A 14,247-nucleotide genomic window follows, 5' to 3' on the forward strand; every position below is an offset into this window, starting at 1 on the left:
AAGTCATGCTGCAACTGTATAAAACCTTATTTAGGCCACATTTGGAGCACTGAACGCAGTTCTGGTTACGACACCATAGGAAGGATGGGGAGGCTTTGTAGAGGGTGCAAAAGTGATTTGCCAGGATGTTGCCTGGATTGGAGCGTATTAGCTAGAAGGAGAAGTTGGACAAACTTGGATTGTTTTTGTTAGAGCATCGGAGGCTGACAGCGTCCTGATAGGAGTATATAAAATTATGCAAGGCATGGATAGGGTGGATAGTCAGAGCCTTTTTGACCAGGGTGGAAATGTCAAATACTAGGGAACATATGTTTAAGGTGAGGGGAAAGTTCAAAAGAGATTTGTGAATAAGTTGTTTTTACACAGAGGGTGGTTAGAGATGTTGCGAAATATTGGTAGCTCGGGTAAATTGGCTGTTGGTTTGTTCGCCGAGCTTGGCAAATGAGTTGCAAACGTTTCGTCTCCAGTCGAGAAGACACCATCAGTGCATAGATAGGTGATTCCTCTGGAGCTTGCCTTTATATAGGTTACCTAAGAGTAGTTAATGTTCTCCATTTTGATTAGTAGATATTTTGGTAGTTAATGTTCTCAATTTTGATTGGTAGATATTTTAGTAACCTAAATCAAGTTTGTGTTATGGTTTGTCAAGTCACCATTTGATTGGCTGTTTGGAGGTTGTTGGAATTGTTTCTGCGTGCCTTGGGTTCATGCCGTTTCATCTCTTCCGCGGTTCCCCCGAGTTCGTTGTTCCCTTATCTATAACGGTTGGTAGGCTGAATCGATTTCGATGTGCTTGTTTATTGCTTCTTCGGATGAGTACCATGCCTTGATAAATTCCCATTCTTGTTTGATATTTCCTTGTGCCAGTACCTTCACGTTGTTCCAGTCGAACTGGTGTCTCTCTTGGTCCTCATGGACGGATAGCGGTGACATTGGGTGGTGCCTTCGGGCGGCGAGCTGGTGTTCATGGATTCTCGTAGACAGCTTTCTTCCAGTTTGACCGACGTGGTGCTTGGTGCAGTTGTTGCATTGAATTTGGTAGATCACGTTGCTTCTTTTCACCAAATCCAGTTTCCCTTTGGGTTTTGATAGTCTGCTCCTGAGTATATTCATGGGTCGGTAAGCGATGGTTACTCCATGTTGTCGAAATAGTCTTGCTGTCATCTCAGAAATATTCTTGATATATGGGAGGACGATTCTCCAGTTTCATGTTGTCTTGGGGGAATTGTCACTGTGCGAATTCTCAGTGTCCTCCGGATGAAGTTTCTCGGATATCTACCAATCAAAATCGAGAACATTAACTACTAAACTATCTACAAATTAAAATCGAGAACATCAAGTACCAAAATATCTACTAATCAAAAATCGAGAACATTAACTACTCTTAGGCAACCTATATAAAGGCGAGCACCAGAGGAATCACCCACCTGATGACGTCTTCTCGACTGGAGACAAAACGTTTCCAATTCATTTGCCAAGCTCGGCGAACAGACCAACAGCCAACAGAGGGTGGTGCCTGGAATATGCTGCTGTGGAAATGGCAAATGCGGATACAATAGCAAAGTTTAAGAGGCTTTTAGACAGGCACATGAACAGGCAGGGAATAGAGGGATATGGGCCATGATGCTGGAGATGGGATTAGTTGAGAATGGCATCATGGTTGTCACAGACATGGTGGGCCAAATGGCCTGTAATGAGCTGTACTGTTCTACGTTCTATGTACTTAGTGACCGAGCATCCATGATCATCTGGGGTAGAAAATTCCAATACTCAAATCTTCCGACTGAATAAATTTTGTGGCATTTCATATCTGAGCTGGTCCATTTTCCAGCATCCTAAATCTAGACTCCACTGTAGGGAGAACAGTCTAAATGCATCCACTTTGTCAAGCACCCACCCCCAATATTTTATGAATTTAAATGTGGTCACCTCTCATCCTTTGAAATCCATGAGACTGAAACCCATCCTACTCAATTTGTCCTTATAGGATAGTTCTCTGATCTCATCCAATTTCAGTTCTCTATGGCAAATGCATCCCTCCTTAGGTAAAGCATTCAACTATTCACAGTATTCCAGGTGCAGTCTCATCAAAGCTCTAATTAGTTGAATAAAGGTTTCCTTTCTCATACTTGCCAAAGATCTTTCAATGGCACCTTCCAAACCCAAGACCACTTCCATCCAAAGGCAGCAGTTCCATCGGATCACCACCACCTGCAAGTTCCCCTTCAAGCTGCTCACCATCCTAAGCTGGAAATGTATCACTGTTCCCTCACTGTTGCTGGGTCAAAATCTTGGAATTCCCTCAGTGACAGCATTATGAGTTTGCCTGCAGAACATGCAGCCCTTCAAGAAGGCAGCTCACTATGCACCTTCTCAAGGACAAATAGGAATGGACAATAAATGCTGTCTCAGCCAATAATGCCCATATTCCACAAGTGAATTTTTAAAAAAATTCCTTGCAATGAAGGCTAACATTCCATTTATCTTAAATGAAAGCAAAATAACGTGGGTGCCAGAAATCTAAAATAAGAACGAAAGTTTTGGTGAAAATCAGCAGGCCTTGCAGCATTCTGAGCAGAGAGAGGCAGAGTTAACATTTCAAGTGTGAACACTTTGACGTAATTTCTGTGATTCAGCTATACCCAAATATCTCCAAATACAAACACTTACATGTCTTTCTCTTTTTCCTTTTATAAACTGTTTTGGGTTTCAATTTTTTTCACCGACGTGATTAATTTTCACACTCAGATAACAAAGCAATCCATTTTTGCATACAGTAAATCCATCGCAATATTCAGAATTGTGCCAAGAACTAATAAGTGACATTCATATCAGCCAACTACCTAGCAATGACCATCTCCTACCAGAACGTGTCTAAGCACATCTCTTGGCTTTAATGCTATTAATATTGCTAAATTGCAATATCCTCAACATTCAAGGAGGTGGTGTCATCATTGACCAGAAACGTAACTGGGCAAGTATCATAAATACTGTGGATGCAGGAACAAGTCAGTGAGTGATTCAACTCCAGATCCCAAAAACCTTTCAACGATCTACACTACACAGGTTAAGAGTATGATGGATTACTCATGCAGCTCCAACAACATACAGCAAACTGCATGGAACTGGTAGTTTGGATGCTTGGGCTACCAGTATAGATGTAAAATGGTGTCCATGCAACTCCTGTCAACTTCTGGTGCAGCTTTTTACAAACACATTAGAAACAAAATCTGCCACACAGAAGGAAGTAATATGGCCCAGTGTGTCTTTGCAGGTTGTAAAAGAACCATCTCATCCTGATCCCTGTTTACTGCTCTGGGTCTGTAGCCTTGTAAATTACAATACTTCAAGTACATATCAAAGTGTTTTTGGCTGCCATGAGGATTTTTGCTTCTACCACCTTTTGACGCAGTGAAATCTAGATGCCCAGAATAATTAAGTCCCCTTTAGTCATTTGAATAGAATAGTAGAATAGTCATTTATTGTCACCTGCAGAGTGACAACTGATTAAGTTGCCATAGCACAGCACCTATATTAATAACAAAAGGCTTTGATAAAAAAAATTCTTCTAAAACTAAGACAAAGTCCATCTTAGTTTAAATCCTGGCTCCTATGTTCGGGAAAAGACAGTATTTCTGCAAGACTGCCATGCCGGGCCATGGAGTAACAGACAAGATTCTAAGAAGATAGTCCAAGGACATACCTCGTCTCTGATCTCAGGAATGAAGATGCTGCAAAAGCCACCTAAAGGAGTCGACCAATTACTTTAAAGCTATGCCCCTTGATATTGACATTAGTTCTTCCTAACTGCCTTTTCTAAGCTGCTAATGATTTCATGCACCTCAATTATGTCTCCATCCAGCCTCTTCTGCTCAAAAGAAAACCACAATCTTTCCTCATTATGTAAAGAACCTCTGTCACACATGGTACTCACTGAGAGAGACTGGAGATGGGCTTACAGGATACACAAGCTTTGGTCTTCGATGGTTCCGTTTTGGACTGAATGGCCTCAACACTGGGCAGTAGATGTCTGGGCAGGCTGGCCATAGGTAACCAAAAACCACCGTCACAATAATGGGAGCAGAGTGTAAATCTGAAACTTTAACAGCTGGAAGGGTCCTGTATGTCTGCAACAAATTTACTCTCTGGTGGGCCGTCAGAACAGTAAGGCTTAAATGTATAGCCATTTCATTGAGCTGTCACCATACTGGGTGACCCAGTTACTTGGCCTGATAGAAGGAGCAACAGAATGGTTCAGAGTGATCACTCCTTCAGACTCCCCTTTACAGCTAATCAATAATAGAAGAGATGAATTGACCTTTCCCTGTGATTAAAAACAGGGAGCAGTTGGATCTTGCAATGGTGCAGTGTAATTAACAATTTTCCCAGCTCCAGTCACCTTTTCCTCATTCCTTAACATAACTAGCCCTCTTATAAAAATTTCTTTGCTTCAAATTGAACAATGCAGAATTAGTGAAAAACTTGCATAGTTTGTCTTCTTTCTACTACATCTCCTCTCAGCTCACTGCAATTTTTTTATACCTGGGTTGCGTTTCATCATTTGATACATAGACTGTCCTTATACTTTCCAGCTGAAGCAGGAACACAAGAATGACAACTCAACACCCATCACCCACTTCTCCTGTCGATCAAAACATGCTGCTGCAAAGCATCAATCTCAAAAGTAAACAGTCAAAGTTGGAAGAGGCTGCAGTACTGAAGAACATCCAATGTAAACGGTTTCTTTTCGAGCATAAGCAGTGGGTGGCTGAGGTCAGCTTCCTTCAAGATGGTTTGGTCATAGATGAGAATATTTGTGAAATGACTAGGGTCAAGGTTGGAAACACCTGTTCAGAGAGGTAACAGAATATTTTTCAAATGGCAACCTTTCTAGTTATTGGGAAAAGGTTCTTGCCAGCAAGAGAGTAAGTTTCTTGCCAAAAGAAGAACACAATTATGCCAAAACACATTTGGCAACGGGCTCAGATTATACATAGCTGAAGGTTTCCCTTATGCCCATAACTGGCAGGCAATTGAGACAATCTGATTTTTGATTTGTGGGGGAAGCATATGCATCAAAGTATTGCCAAGTAGGGAAATTGAAGCAATCTTATAGATTTGCAATAGTGTAGCTGGGTGAGTACAAAAGGTTTTGTTTCAGGGTTAAGGCGCTGAGCCAAAGGAAATTTAAGGTGTCTGATTAACATAGCATCTCTGCAGTGGACCTGCCGATGTCCAAGAGTAAGATAATACCTCCAACAAATTGTGCAATTTTTGGGGTAGCCATTCTTCTTGAAATCTCAGGTATGGATCTGCATTATGACAAAGTTACCTCAAAAGAAGTTCAGACTTTACCTTGTTGCAGAGAAGTTATACTATTCCTAAGAATAGTTCCTGAATATTTTCATTCATTGTAATTTTCAGTTGGTTCATTTGGAAAGGACAAAGCTTACAAACAGCAAATCCCTTACAAGCTCTGTGAATAGTGAACTTGTACCAATCACAAAATTCTATACAAACTGTAGGTGCAAATACATTCATATAAATACAAAAGAATGAGGAGCACAAGCAAGCTATTCAGCCCCTCAAGCCTACTCTGCATGCAATAAAATCATGGAGGATCTGTTTGTGTTTCAAATTCCACTTTCCCATCAACTTCAATAACCTTTGATTCCCCTGCTTAACAAGGACATATCTCCATCTTATTCAAAGACCCCACGTTATTCTGAAACAGTGCTCCAAAGTCAAACAACCCTCTGAAAGTTAAAGAAAGATGCATGGATCAGTTTCTGCATTGTAAATTAATAGTGAAACATTGAATATTGCAATTGTTACAGTAGAGGTTATTGGTAGCACTGACATTGGTATTTGAACAGTCAACTTCAAGAATCTTAGAATATCAGCCAAACTGAAAAACTATAATTCTGATTCCTTCTGACTGTGATTGAATTCCAGTATTTGTTATGAGAGCGAGTGCTTTGCTGTTCTGAGTTATTTTGTTTGGCTTACTAGCGAGCTGGCTGCTAGCACTCAGAGTGAGAGACTACCTTTTCCTGGAACACTGGGGTGGTTAGGAAATAGTACTTCAACTGTGACCTTCACAGCATGGTAACGAGCGAATACAAGTCAGTTTACTTGGGTACCTTAGCCCACTAGCACACACAAGAATGTTCAGTTCTACTAGCAAACAGCAGAGCTGAAACAAGGTTTTTAATCCCTGGCCTTGTGTATTCTTCGGAAGGAAAAAACAAAATGTGCCTGCAGTTTTGGACATAGCCTGTAGGGTATCATCAGCCTCCTATTATTACTGTAGTCACAACAGCTCATGAATAAGTCTGTTTTGACTTGCCTCTTCTGCATTTGAAGAGTTGTTTGATGTTCTATTTTCATCTTTAAGTGTGACATAAACCTTCTTAAAAAAAAAACACATTCTGGAATTAGTAATTAAAACTGTCCATAATACTTCAGGGTTCTGACCCACGGCCATTATAGCATCTATTACTTTGTTAGTCATCTCTCCTAAGAGCGTAGGATGAAGTCCATCATGCTCTGGGGATTTATCAATGTTCAGTTTGATCAGTTGCTTGGTACTTCTTCCTTAGTGATTGTGATTTTACTAAGTTCCTTTCTCCTTCATCTCCTGATTTACAGTCATGGCAATTTTTTGCATGCTTTACAAGGAAGATGGTAGCAAATATTTGTTTATTTCATTTGCCACTTCCTGGCTATCTATGATTAAATTCTCATTCTCATTCCCTTAGAGGTCCATATTCATTTTCATGTAAGTGCTTCATCATAGCCAAGAACTTCTGTGGGCATTGTATATCTTTAAAAAAAAACAAAGTCCATTTTGGTTCACAGTGTTGAATGTTTTTGTAGGGTTGACAAAAGTGACAATATGGACCCTTGTTTTGCTCATGATGCTTTTCTTGTACGTATCTAAGTGCAAATCTCTGTGTTGTTTCTGTTTTCTGTGAAGTCATACTTGCTCTCTGGGAGGTTTCCTTTTGTAGCAGGAGACACAAGCATATTCAGATCTACTTGAGCTAAGATCTTCTCAGTCATAGAGAAGAGGGTGATCACATAGTAATTGAAGCAATCTGGCTGTTTTCCTTTGCTTTTGTACAAGGTGATAGGAACAGAATTATAATGATGCTGTGGGATTCTTCCCTGTTCCCTGGCAGACCATGAAAAGCTCATGAATTTTGGTATGGATGCAGAGCCACCATGCTTCAAAGCATCAGACAGAATTCTATCAGCTCAAGATGCTTTGTTGCTCTTCATCTGATTGGTGTCAATCACAGCTTCCTCTGGAACTGAGCTGTCATCCAGTTCTTTTTTTTTAGCAGGCTGTTGTTTGATATGGGTTTTTGCCAGTATGACGAATTTAATGCTGAAGACTGTTTCAAAGTGCTCTGCAAGCAATCATTGTTTTACCAGTGGTGATTCAGAAGGGGTTTTTGGTTTATTCTGTGGTGCATATGCAGAACTTAGTACTGCGTAGAAATTTCTTAAGTCACCTGTTTCAGATAGTTGCCACTGTTCACAAATCTAATACTTCCTCATCATTTTCATCAAAACAGCCCCTGGTCTTCTTGGAGCTCTGTCTGATCACCTTGTTGGAAGTATCTCATACTGCAACTTTGGTGTTTTCCCTACACCCCCTATAGTGGAAGCAAGAGTGAGATCAGGCTGTTCCAGTCTGATCTGTAAAGTTTTTTGGTAACTATCCCTTCAAGATGACGTGTACAGTTTGATGACTGAAAACGTATTTGATTGGTTGTGTCTAAGTCTGTTCTTGAGGGCATTGAAGTGGAAGTTCAGCTTTGTGTGAATGAGCCAGTGCTATGTATTGCAGTCAGCACTGGGTATCACTCAAATATACAGGGCCTCCTTTAGGTCACACGAGCATACAAAGATGTAGTGTATCAGACATCAGTGTTTAGAGCAGGGATACATCTATGTTCTTTTGAAGTGATCTTATTTGTTGGCCAGGGACAGCTGCTTTTCTGCATAGAGTTCTCAGAGTAGATGTTCATTTTCATTGCAGTAGGTTCAGATTCAGAGTTCCTGCCCTACATTGGTTGTTGTTTAAGGCAAGAAGGAACGTTCTTTCCTGCGGTTTTATCTATCACTAGTGACCTGGCCATAATTCATGAAATATAGTGTGCCATCCCTTTGATCCAGAAAATGATGACTTTGGGATTCTTGAAGCCTGGCCATTATCTTTATCAAGGAAGACATCTGCCCAGATGGTGTCATGCACATCCTTTCTCTCCTCACTACAGTGAGAGTTTGCCTTGGAGCCAGCAAGGAGAATTGGCATAGATGAGCACCAGTGATTTCTGTCCACTCTACCAGTAGGATGGAGCTGACTGAACGTCCAAGGTACTACCTGCACTTGAACATTCCTGACACACAGCTTAACGTGAATAGGAGCCTTCATTAGCTTGTGTGCACTCTCAAAGTCATAAGGGGGGGGCAGTCTTATCGGCTTTGCAACTTTGCTGCATCAGGACCAAAGGGGAGTATGATTGATGCTAATGGTATCAGGTGGCTGCACAGCATGTCATCTTATGGGTGGCACCAATTCAGAGGCTACCTACTCTTTTATTATCCAATTACGATTAACAGATGGATTCCTGAGGCTGCAGGCTCTGTCAGAGGGCTATAAACTGTGTATGGCAGTCAGGCGCAATGGCGAGGTGGACACTTACTAGACAGACAGGAGAACGTGTGTGCACTTCAAAACAAAGGTGATCATTGTAGCCTTATGAAAACAGGGCTACAAAATTGGATGGTCATTGATTTAGGGTAGTCCCCCAACCTATCACCGAGAGGTATGGCTTCAATCTCATGGGGAGTGTTGGGAATACTGGGAGAGATATATCTGACCTCAGCAGATTTCCATCTGTGACAGCAATTGATTGGCTACCCACTTGTACTGGCAAGTAACCACAGCCCATTGATACTGCTTCCGGCAAAATCACTTGGAGTCTGTGGTGTGTAGGCAAGATGACCCGACTCTACACACTCTCTTCAGATTTTAGTCCCTATCTCTCCTCCAACCTGACTTCATGAGAACATGAAGATTCCATCTAAGGTTTCAAAGAAACACATTGTTGGAGGCATGCTGTTTCTCACATCCTTTACTTATCAAGTTTGCATAACCTTCTGACGCTTCCTGCATACTTTTAGCCAGGTGCAGAGAATGAGATGGAGGAGGTAGGATGGGGGAGGTGAAAAATCATCAATCCTTTAGAAAGGACGAAAATAATTTTGAATATTTTGCAGCCATTCCAAAAGATTATTTGTCTATTGGATAAAGAGAGAGTAGGAAAACAAACAGAAAATGGTACTGTGCGTGATCACTGTAAAAACAATCATTACCTCTCATGCTGCTTTATTCAATATTTACCATATTTTTGAAAACATGATTATACTCCATAAAGAATGGAGTACTAAATTATTTTTCACTCAGGATAGATTTGCTTTATATAAAATACTGTATTTGATGGCGTAACCATGTGATGGTACAGGATGAAAGGAGATGTGTCAAGAACATTCACCTGAACCAGACCATGAGTCTAGACTGTAACAGAATGCCTGCCAATTATCGACAACAAGTGGTTTAACTTATTCAAGGTCAATGAGAAGTCAGTTCCAGAACTTTGCCATCTGTAGCAAGTACCATTCAACCAAGTTCAAAAATATTGTCAGCACTGTGTGGTTGGCAATGTGAATAATGCTCTCAAAGGTTATCAGTATGGCTCATTCCTGGCCAGCACTGTAGAAACAACTAATGTGCTGTTCGTAAATAAATTAAACAGGTGAGTGATGCTTTAGTCAGCATAGCTCACACTTTCATTTTTTTTCTAAAAATGACACAGCTTGCAATAGTTCCCACTGTCATTGCACTGCTGAGTTTGGAAACTACAGGGAACTGCAGAAGGCCAACTTTGCCCAACCTGAAGCTCATCCTGTACGGTGTGGTAAGGATCCATATTTTTGTTACAATCATTTAATACATGAATTCTTTGGAAAGTACGAGCATGGCAAAATTTTTGATTGTAAATAGTAGTTTGAATATGTGGCTTGGCGAGATACAATGAGAGCTCTAAGGCAAACATGTACATCGGTAGATACACAGCAGACTGACCAGCAACATTTTGAAATTCACAATGGCTATTGGGTATTATTATAATTCAATATTGTTCAATATTTATTTGTGTCCATATAGTCTAGTATCCTCTTACCGGGAATTGCACTCTTTTATATAGAGGGGGTGCTCTATAAGGTCAAACAGATGTCAGCTTCTGTAACAAATGGGAAGTAAGTTCTGCAATGTCACTTAACCCATTTTCTGCCTAAACCGTACGCTCACCATCACTTGCTTTTTCCCTCCTGACAAATATTTCACGACTATGTTCATCTTTTCTGAAGTCAGATTATTTCTAATCTCATATCTTATTCCTTTAAAGTTTGCTGCACCTGGCCCAAACCGCACAAAGTAAAGACTTGTGTCTACATGGTACATTTCACAATCTCAGAACACAAATACTTTACATAGGGACATAAGAGCAGAGTAAGTCATTCAACTCCTCTTGCTTCGCCATTCTAGATCACAGTTGATCATCTATCTCAGCACTGTTTTCCCATATTTCCATGTCCCTTGATACAATTACAATCCAAAAATCTACTCACCATCTTGAACATACTCAATGACTGAGCTTCCATAGCATTGAGGATAACAATCCCAACAAGTCACTCTGCTTTGTGTGAAGAAATTCATCTTCATCTGAGCCCTAAAAGGCTCGGCACTCTTTTTCAGACTATATCCCTGGTTCCCTGGCTGAGTGAGTACTCAGCCCCAGGAAGCATCTTTTCTACATTTACATTGTGTAGCCCGTTAGATTTTTGTCAGTTTCAATAAGATCAACCCTCATTGTTCCAAACTTGACAGAATATAGACCTGGTCTCAGTATCACGTTTAGATCAGTCTCACCATCTGGTAAATCAGCACTGCACTCCCTCTATGAAAATAATATCCTTCCTTGGGTAAGGAAGCCAAAACTGTACACAATACTTAAAGTTTTGGCAAAGATCTGTGGCTTGGGTTGTGGGTGAGGTTGTTGACATGCTCGCCAAGCTGGTTTGTTCTGGTTCAGATATTTCATCACCATGCTATGTGACATCAACAGTGGAGCCTCTGATGAAGTGATGTTATTCCTACTCCGCTTGGAATTTATACTGTTCAGTCTGCTACAGTGGCTACTGTCATTTCCGGTTTTGATCTGTATGGGTTTGTATATCGGATCCAATTCTATGTGTTTGCTGATTGCATTATGGGTGGAGAATGATGCCTCTACAAATTCCCATGCGTGTCAATCTTTGGCTTTCACTTTGAGTATGTTGATATTAAGCAAAGTTTATCATGCCCTTTTGCTGCTCGTTGAAGTTCATTTACTCTGATGGCTAGTTTCCTTCCTGTCTGTCTAATGTAGTATTTGTGGCAGTTGTGCATGGTACTTTGTAAACCACATTGATTCTGCATGTTGTGGGAATGGGGTCTTTAATCCTCGTGAGTGTTTGTCGTCGAGTGGCTGTGGGATTTTGGGCCACCATGATTCCTAGTGATCTGAGGAACCTTGTTGTCAGTTCCGTTATGTTCTTGATGCAGGGCAGTGTGGCCAGTGTGTTAGGGCATACTGTGTCCTCCTGTTGTTGTCTGTTTAGTAGGCATCTGTGGATGAATATTAACAGTGAAGCAAACAAGATGGTTCAGAAGACAAGAGCACAGGAGCCTTATTGCAATTGTCCAACATGTTTGAGGAACTTCCAGCTTTGGAAGATATTGGCGGTTTTCAGAGTAGCCACATAACTACAGAGCAAGAAGCCATTTGAGTGAGGGCAGCACAAGTGAATGTGTTGTAGTTGGGGACAATTTTGTGAAGAGGATTGATGCTGTCTCCTGCAGTGAAGGGTGAGAACACAGAGGTTAAGTCCCCTGCCAATGCCAAGGCCAACACATCTGTTTAGGAGAAAGGTGCAGTCATTGTGATGTCTGTGAATATCAATGACTTAAGCAGCACAAAGAAAGTGGTTTTGCACAAACAGCGTGAGCAGTTAGACATCAAATGATAAAAGCAGAACCTCAAAGGTTCAGTATTATTAATTGATCATAGGACCTGGGGCAAATCAGATGAGAGAAATTAAAGCATACCTTGGCATCTGATGTGAGAGAACTAGGTTCCTGTCATGGACCATTAGCACAGTCCTGGTAAAGTGGAATCTACACCTATGGGATAGTCCACACTTGAACTGTGCTGGGCTGGTGTTCTAGCAAGTCTGTAACTAAGGAAATGAAAAGGGTTTTGCACTTAATAGTAGGGAAAGAGATCAAATTGAGGAAAATGTGGTAAAACAAAGATATGGAAAGAGAAAAATGTTTTAATAAGGAAAATGATAAACAGGCAATGACAGGTAGGCATAGAGAGTAAATAGCTAAAAGCAAATCAACAGACAATATGAGAACTTACAAAAATAAATAAAGGGACAATACTAAAGGTTCTGTGCCTGTAATACGCATAGCATTCAGAACAGATGAACTCATATTACAAATAAGTAGTAAGTAAGTATGATCTGACAGCCACTACAGAGACATAGCCGCAAGATGAAATAAGGTTGGGCCTGAATATTGTATTGTACAGGATATTTTAGGAAGGTTCAGAAGCAAAGAAAAGGGGAGGGTGGCTCAGTTAATTAATGATGGTATTAGTGCATAGGGAGGGGTGACAAATGTTTAGGAAACCAGGTAGAAGAAGCAGTTTGTGTCAAAATGAGAAATGATAAAAACCACGAGTCACTTGTGTGTGGTTTACAGACCTTCTGGAAGAAACCACACAGTAGGATGGAGTATAAAAAAAAGCAAGAATGTGAGCACGTCAGAACAATGGAGGACAAATTATGGAGTATTTTAATCTACATATAAACAGAAGAATCAGATGGTCAAAAAGTGTTTAGAAGAGGGGTTCATTGAATGTTTTTGGGATACTTCTTTTTGAAATAGCGTGTTCTGGAGCTGACTAGACAGCAGGGTCTACAGAAGACCTGATATTGTGCAATGAGATAGGATTATTTAACAACTTGACAGTGAACACCCACCCACCACCCCCACCCCCCACCACCCAGCAAACACTGATCACAATATAATTCATGTATCTGTCTAGATACATCTTAAATAACACTATCGTGCCCACCTCTACCACCTCCACTGGCAATGTGATCCAGGCACCCACCACCCTCTGCATAAAGAACTTTCCATGCATATCTCCCTTAAACTTTTTTCCTCTCACCTTGAAATCATGACCCCGAGTAACTGAGTCCCCCACTCTGGGAAAAAGCTTCTTGCTATCCACCCTGTCTATACCTCTCATGATTTTGTAGACCTCAATCAAGACCCTCCTCAACCTCCGTCTTCCTAATGTAAATAATCCTAATCGACTCAACCTCTCTTCATAGCTAGTGCCCTCCATACCAAGCAACGTCCTGGTGAACCTCCTCTGCACCCTCCTGTAAGTATCCACATCCTTTTGGTAATGTAGCAACCAGAACTGAGTGCAGTATTCCAAACGTGGTCGAACCAAAGTCCTATACAACTGCAACATGACCTGCCAACTGTTGTACTCAATACCCCGTCCGATGAATAAAAGCATGCCATATGCCTTCTTGACCACCCTATCCACCTGCGTTGCCACCTTCAGAGTACAATGGACCTGAGCACCCAGATCTCTCTGTGCATCAATTTTCCCCAGGGCTTTTCCATTCACCATATAGTTCGCTTTTGAATTGGATCTTCCAAAATTCATCCCCTCGCATTTGCCTGGATTGAACTTCATCTGCCATATCTCCACTCAACTCTCCAATCTATCTAGCTATATTTTGCTGCATTCTCCAACAGTCCCCTTCACTGTCTGCTACTCCACTAACTTTAGCGTCATCTGCAAACTTGCTAATCAGACCATCTATACCTTCCTCCAGATCACTTACGTAATCATTTGTGTAATTTCCTCATCAATCTTCCTTCTTACCTCATCAAACCAACCTCAACCAAGTTAGTCAAACAAACTTTGTCCTGCTGAGCTTTTCCAGCAACTTTGTTTTTGTTCCTTTGTTCTTAACAGATTCATACTGGTATTCCTTCATTCGTCTATATTGTCTAAATGATTACGGAAGCTAAAAAACACC

Source organism: Stegostoma tigrinum, chromosome 3 (genome assembly GCF_030684315.1).
Source record: "Stegostoma tigrinum isolate sSteTig4 chromosome 3, sSteTig4.hap1, whole genome shotgun sequence".
NCBI lineage: Eukaryota > Metazoa > Chordata > Chondrichthyes > Orectolobiformes > Stegostomatidae > Stegostoma > Stegostoma tigrinum.